At 44.5% G+C, this 7737-nt stretch overlaps 1 long non-coding RNA gene across 1 annotated transcript; it reads left to right on the plus strand.

Moving 5' to 3' along the window:
* The first annotated feature begins 1151 nt into the window (after positions 1 to 1151).
* LOC132315070 (uncharacterized) lies at positions 1152 to 2520 on the plus strand. Its single transcript, XR_009483569.1, has 3 exons — positions 1152 to 1226; positions 1326 to 1450; positions 2294 to 2520. It is a non-coding gene; the product is annotated as an uncharacterized LOC132315070 (long non-coding RNA).
* Positions 2521 to 7737: the final 5217 nt, after the last annotated feature.

The raw sequence follows: 7737 nt of genomic DNA on the forward strand, positions 1-7737 counted from the left end.
CAGGGTCATCACAATCCACCCCCCTTGGAGGCCCGACGTCACCGTCGGCACACTTCCGGCTGGGTCAGGCTCTGATACCATTTGTAACAACCCACTCCACCACATGGTATGATATTGTCCGCTTTGGGCCTGAGCCCGCACGGTTTTGTTCTTGGGCTTCACCCCAAAAGGCCTCATACCAATTGGAGATGATGCACTTACATATAAGCACTTCACCTTTCCTCTACCCAGGCGATGTGGGACTTGTGCACCCGTAACTCGCCAGTGTGGTAGCCTGACAGTGTCTCTCGCACCCGCCCACGGCACACCCGCCCACAGGGTCATCACAATCCACCCCCCTTGGAGGCCCGACGTCCCCGTCGGCACACTTCCGGCTGGGTCAGGCTCTGATACCATTTGTAACAACCCACTCCACCACATGGTATGATATTGTCCGCTTTGGGCCTGAGCCCGCACGGTTTTGTTCTTGGGCTTCACCCCAAAAGGCCTCATACCAATTGGAGATGATGCACTTACATATAAGCACTTCACCTTTCCTCTACCCAGGCAATGTGGGACTTGTGCACCCGTAGCTCGCCAGTGTGGTAGCCTGACAGTGTCTCTTGCACCCGCCCACGACACACCCGTCCACAAGGTCATCACAATCCACCCCCCTTGGAGGCCCGACGTCCTCGTCGGCACACTTCCGGCTGGGTCAGGCTCTGATACCATTTGTAACGACCCACTCCACCACATGGTATGATATTGTCCGCTTTGGGCCTGTAAGTGTGTCACTTCCAATTGGTATGAGGCCCAAAGCGGACAATATCATACCATGTGGTGGAGTGGGTTGTTACAAATGGTATCAGAGCCTGACCCAGCCGGAAGTGTGCCGACGGGGACGTCGGGCCTCCAAGGGGGGTGGATTGTGATGACCCTGTGGGCGGGTGTGCCGTGGGCGGGTGCGAGAGACACTGTCAGGCTACCACACTGGCGAGCTACGGGTGCACAGTCCCACATCGCCTGGGTAGAGGAAAGGTGAAGTACTTATATGTAAGTGTGTCACCTCCAATTGGTATGAGGCCTTTTGGGGTGAAGCTCAAGAGCAAAACCGTGCGGGCTCAGGCCCAAAGCGGACAATATCATACCATGTGGTGGAGTGGGTCGTTACAATGGTGGTGGGACCCACCACCCACTCATTTTGTGACTTAACGACCACAAATTGGGTCTCAAATCTCACATCTCCCGTAAGTCTCTCTCTCCCCTCTTTTCTTTGTAATTTTTCTTCTATTTTCATAATCAAACTTCAAGCTTTGATTCCATCTTAAATACTTGGAATTTTTTAGTGTCTTTTGAGGCAAAACGGAGAGCACGACGAGTTCTATGCGTGAGTACCATCAATTTCAACTTTGAGCCTCCTTAAAGACTTCGAATTTGGAGACCCATTTTAAGGGTTTTGCATCAATTTGAGGTAGGGGCTCTTAATCCATGAGATCTTGTACCTTAGTGAGTTAATTCTCTTTAGTTGTTGCTTAACTTGAGTAATTTGTTTTAAAATTTATTAAGGTGTTGATTCTTATGCATATATATTGATTGTGTAACTATGTGTGTTAAATGTTCTAGGCGAAGAGCATGCTTAAGAATTGATTATATATGATCATCATGCTAGATTCTTATTGTATAAAAAGCATGTTGTGATTTCCTTGATATTCTTGTGAACTATGCTTTGTTAGTTAAATTGTATTAGATGTGGGATGATGAACATGTGTATGTCATTGAGGCATCTATGCATTGGCATTGGGCATGAAAATGGGGAGAATTGTTTTGAAATGAAAATGGGGAATTTCAGGAAAGTGTTTTGATGAAATAGTTTTATGAAAACCCGGTCGCCGCGAGAGTACCAAAGGGCCGGAAGGTTAATATAGCTTAGAGGGAACTAGGGAGATTGTCCTAGCGTGGTTGAGCTAGCTGGGCCCAAAATGACGCCGCGGGGGTACCAAGGGTCAGGGACACTAGCCAATCCTTCTCTCGTGTCACTACGGGGTCACCAAAGGGCGGGTTATATTAACCGTGTGAAAGTAATGGTTTTGAATGTGAAAAAAAATGGGGAGCGACATCGACATGCATTGCACTCCCATTGCATCACATTGTTTATACTTGAGATTGATTGTTATGTGATATTATCCCGACATTGTATGATCCCCATTTCCTATTGCTCTATTCTTGTATGGATTCACGTGGACACAAGAGGCGTGCCTTAAATGCCACATACTGAGCGACTCGCTCATCCCAATATATTTTACATTTTTTTCAGGACATGGCAAGGAATTGGCGGATAATAATCCACCACAGAACTAAGGGAACTTAAAGAGCATTTTGAATATATTTTGTTGAATTTGAACTTATTTTGTAAAGCACATGATGTAAAATGTATTAAGTTCATTTGGTATGTAAAAGATAATGTAATTAGAAACTTGAAATCCATTTTGATGTAAATGGAACTAATGTAAGCACTATGTTTAACCTCATGTAATTGTAATAAATGATCTTGTAAGATGACTGTGTGGTAGTACTCATGTTCCTGATCGTAGAATATTGTATTTTGATGGTTTAATTCAAGTATGAATCATTTTAAAGTCCCCATTTCAGTTTTTCTTCAGTCCATTAAGTGCAACTTCTCAGTAGCAGGTTCCAGGCCCGGCAGAGCCATTTCAGTTAACCGATATAGTGCATCAGTCGACCGATTCTCTTGTAACTCTCGGGATCTCCTGTTTCGGTCGACCGAAATAGGGTTCGGTCGACCGAACCATCCTCTTGCTCTCAGTATCTGAGTTTCGGTTGACTGAAGCAGAGTATCGGTCGACCGGTTCTTAGAGGTCTACTTCAGCAGACCGAAACTCCACTTCGGTCTACCAAAGTGTACCTGTTTTGCCTTCTTTGTTCCTTCTCCCTTTGTTATCCAATCTTGACCCTTGGAATCCGTTTAGAGACTTTGTAAAAGCCTTGTGTTGACCCTCAGGACCATGTTTTGACACTTGAAATGTTAGGTTTAACGTAGATGACCTCGGGTTCGAGTAAGGACCCGTCTAACGGTTCGGACCCCCGGGTTCGGGGCGTTACAGGAATGGTATCAGAGCCGATGGTTCGAAAACCTTTAGGATGACGGGTAAAGGCCTACATGGGATTGCATAAGATGTTATCTGTATTGTTTATTTGACTACTTATTACGTGTTGTATTACTTGAACAAGCATACTTAACTACTTATGTGCTTACGTGCTTAAATGTTTATGTTAAAATGTTTTTTGTATAGTCGTGCATACTAAATGTCATTACAGTATCATTTCATGTTGAGTCATCCAAGGTAAACCTTAGTGTTTTGTCATTGAACCGTTTTCTCGTTTTATAGCGCGATGGCACTACGTGAGGAACCTAGGGAACTTGGCCCTAGGCCGACTAGGGGTGATGTTAGCGAGAGCTCCAGTTCCAATCCAGATGAGCTAAATGATAAGGACACACTTCTCAGAGATTTCATTCCCCTAAGAGTTGTCCCCATGAGGAGGGATAATGTTGAAACACCCGTAGAAGTGGGTGAAGGTTCTGCGGCGCTGGAGTTGAATCGTTTGTTACAAAGTGCCTTGAGAGCAACCATTGCTGCTCAGTCGCAATCGGCACCACAACCTACAGTTCAAGTTAAGGAAATGCCAGCTCAGAAGCGTCTCAAGATCATTAAAGGGTTTTCTCAGCTGATACCGGTTATGTTTGAGGGCGGTGCAGATCCAATGGTAGCAGACGACTACATGGATCAAGTTGAGACTCAGTTGATCTCAATAAATGTGACTGAGGATCATTTGAAGATCATCATAGCAACTTACAAGTTTGCTAAGGATGCCAAACTCTGGTGGAAGACGGTTACGAATCGTAATAAGGTGGAAGAAATGAGTTGGGACAAGTTCAAAGAGCTATTTTACGAAAAGTATTTTCTGATTTCTAAAAGATGGGAGCTAAAAGACCAGTTTCTTGGCCTTATCCAAGGCAATATGTCAGTGGCGGAGTATGAGAACAAGTTCACTTCACTTTCTCGCTTTGCTCCGGAAATGGTGAGAGATAAAGTTAACAAGACTCGAAAGTTTGTTTCTGATCTTCATGATAGAATGAGGCCGTTGATAACGGCACAGTTCATCAAGGTTTATTCTGAAGCAATATAGAGGGCTTTGATGCTTGAGGCTGATATCAAATATAAGGATGCAAGGAGGGAACAGTGGAAGCAAAAGAGAGGTGCAGGGCCGTCTTCAGAAGGATCTTCTTAGAAGAAGAACAAGGGTAGTTCTTTTCAGTTTCAGGGGCAACAGTCTGCACGATCTACCCTTACCACTCCTATGCCAGCTAGATCTGACAAGAGTGGAGTCGTATGTTTTTAGTTTCAGCAGCATGGGCATTACAAGTTCAATTGTCCCATGAGATCGTCTTTAGTTTCTTCAGCTCCAAGGACTTGCTATGGGTGTGGCCAGCAGGGTCACTTGATTCGAGACTGTCTTAGTCAGGAAGCAGGCACTGGTAATGGCAGAGGGTCACGACACAGGCCGTCACAGTCGGCTACAGTTCAGTCAAGGTTCAGACCGTCGCCGCTACTACAGCCTACTATGTCTTCTCAGGGTTCACGGTCTGTTAGGAGGGATGCTCCTACTGTGCCAATGCAGCAATCCGGTATTCAGGGTGGTGGTTCTCAGGCATAGGCATCGCAGGGACGTATCTTTGCACTCGCACCGGCTGATGCATCTTCTAGACCATCAGTTCTTCGAGGTATCTTTCCAGTGTTTGGTTCTTGGGCTCGTATTCTTTTTTACTCTAGTGCATCTCATTCCTTCATTTCATCATCATTTGCACTTGCATCAGGGTTAGAGGTTAGTTTCATGGATCAGGCGTTATGTGTTAATACGCTAGTTGGGGTTTCAGTGTCTTTGAGTCAAATTGTTCGGGATTGTTCCATTGTGATAGTCGGACGGACCTTTGTGTTTAACCTTATCCTCCTGGAGATGACTAATTTTGATGTCATTCTTGGGATGGATTGGTTAGTTTTCTTTTATGCCATAATTGATTGTTTTAGAGGTAGAGTTATAGTTCGCACTCCGGAAGAAGATTGTTTCTTTTTTATAGGAGATCGGAGTGATTCCCAGCCTTCATCATTGTATGGAATTCGTGAATGAAGTCGTGAAGATTATTTCTTGGCTAGTCTTCTAGCCGAAGAAGATGATGTTGTGGGAGAAGACTATCCAGAGGTAGTTCGTGATTTTCTCGATGTGTTTCTAAAGGATTTGACAGAGTTGCCTCCACACCGAGAAGTGGAGTTTACTATTGACTTGATGTCCGGTACCGCGCCGATTTCTATGGCAACGTATCATATGGCACCAGTTGAGTTTGAAGAATTGAAGAGGCAGCTTGATGATTTGAGGATGAAAGGTTTCATCCGACCGAGTGTGTCGCTGTGGGGCGCACCGGTCTTATTCGTTAAGAAGAAAGATGGTTCTTTGAGGTTGTGCATTGATTACCGGAAGTTAAATCATGCCACCATCAAAAATAAGTATCATTTGCCAATGATAGATGATTTATTTGACCAGTTGAGGGGAGCCAATTATTTCTCGAAGATTGACTTGAGGTCTGGCTATTACCAGTTGCAGGTTAGGGATGAGGATATTTCAAAGACAGCGTTTCGTACACGGTATGGACACTATGAGTTCCTTGTTATGCCTTTTGGCTTGACTAATGCGCCAGCAGCATTCATGGACTTGATGAACCGCGTCTTTCACGATTACTTGGACCAGTTTGTGGTAGTTTTCTTAGACGACATTCTTGTGTACTCACGGACTCGGGAGAAGCGCGAGGTCCATTTGAGTACTGTTCTACAGATTTTACGGGAACACCGATTGTATACCAAATATTAGAAGTGTGAGTTTTGGCTACAAGAGGTGAAGTTTTTGGGACATGTTGTTTCAGAAGGTGGAGTGTCAGTTAATCCATCAAAGATAGAATCTGTTTTGAATTGGGAGCAACCCAAGAATGTTTTTTGAAACCCGGAGTTTCCTTGGTTTAGCAGGTTACTATCGGAGATTTGTGAAAGATTTCTCCCGTTTAGTAGTTTCTATGACCCGATTGACCCGAAAAGGAATCAAGTTTGTGTGGAATGAAGCATGTGAGTCATCTTTTCAAGAGCTGAAGACAAGATTGACTATAGCTCCAGCGTTGGTGATACCTAAGCGTGGCTTAGGTTATGTGACCTATTGTGATGCTTCACGTGATGGGTTGGGATGTGTGTTGCTGCAGGATGGTAGAATAGTGGCTTATGGGTCTCGATAGTTAAAGACTCATGAGTACAACTACCCTACTCATGATCTGGAGTTGGCGGCAGTCGTGTTTGCACTGAAGTGTTGGAGACACTATTTGTATGGTGAGAGATTCGAGGTATTCTCGGATTACAAGAGTCTCAAGTACCTTTTCTCTCAAAAGGACTTGAATAACAGACACAGACGATGGGTTGAGTTCTTGGAAGACTAAAATTTCGATTTGCAATATCATCCGGGCAAGACAAATGTGGTAGCAGATGCCTTAAGCCGGAAATCTCGTGGAACCTTAACCGGATTAGCTATTCGGAAATGGAAGATGCTTAATGATTTGGCGGAAATGGGATTGTATTGTGTTGATGATAATGGTTGCAGTGAATCGGCATTCTTGTTTAGTCTTGTGGGTCAGCCGACTCTTGTTGTAAGAGTGATTGAGTCACAGAGACGGAACTTAGATTTAAATGTCATCCACACTTTAATCTCTAGTGGTGAGATAGTGAAAGATTGGACCTTGCATGCAGATGGGGGTTTATGATTCAGGGGTTTGTTAGTGGTTCCCACAGTCTGTCGGGAAGACATCTTACGGGAGTTTCACACTTCCCGCTTTGCAGTTCATCCAGGTGGTACTAAGATGTATCACAATTTGAGGCGTCAGTATTGGTGGAACAGGATGAAGAAAGATGTTGCACAGTTTGTGGGTAGATGCCTTACCTGTCAACAGGTGAAGGCCGAGCATCAGAAACTGGTTGGGTTGTTGTAACCATTGCCTGTAGCGCAATGGAAATGGGAACATATTGTTATGGATTTTGTGACAGGTCTTCTAAGGTCACGGAGAGGCAACGAGGCTGTATAGGTCATCATTAACAGATTGACCAAGACGGCTCACTTTTTGCCTATTAAGGCAACAGATGATGCAGAGGCACTTGGTAATCTTTACGTGAAGGAGATTATGAGGTTACATGGAGTCCCAGTAACCATTGTCTCAGATTAGGATGCCAAGTTCACTTCGAAGTTCTGGGAAGGACTTCAAGCAGCGTTCAGTTCAGCGTTGCATCTTAGTACGGCATTCCATCCACAGATAGACGGCCAGTCGGAGCATACTATCCAGATCTTAGAAGATATGTTTCAGGTATGTGTGCTTGACTTGGGTGGTAGTTAGGAAGATCATCTACCGTTTATTGAGTTTACCTACAACAACAGCTATCAAGCGAGCATCGAGATGGCTCCATTTGAGGCATTGTACGGCAGACCTTGTAGGTCTCCAGTTTGTTAGACTGAGATGGGCGAGACAGCCGCCTTAGGACCTGACATTATACTAAAGACTACTGAGAAAATTAAGTTGATTAGACAGAGATTGCTTACAGCTCAGAGTCGACAGAAGAGCTATACGGATAAGCAGAGACGATCGTTATCTTTTGAGGT

Source organism: Cornus florida, unplaced genomic scaffold (genome assembly GCF_030987335.1).
Source record: "Cornus florida cultivar Cherokee Brave unplaced genomic scaffold, ASM3098733v1 CherokeeBrave_3.0.0_Hap2_Chr06, whole genome shotgun sequence".
Classification (NCBI taxonomy): domain Eukaryota; kingdom Viridiplantae; phylum Streptophyta; class Magnoliopsida; order Cornales; family Cornaceae; genus Cornus; species Cornus florida.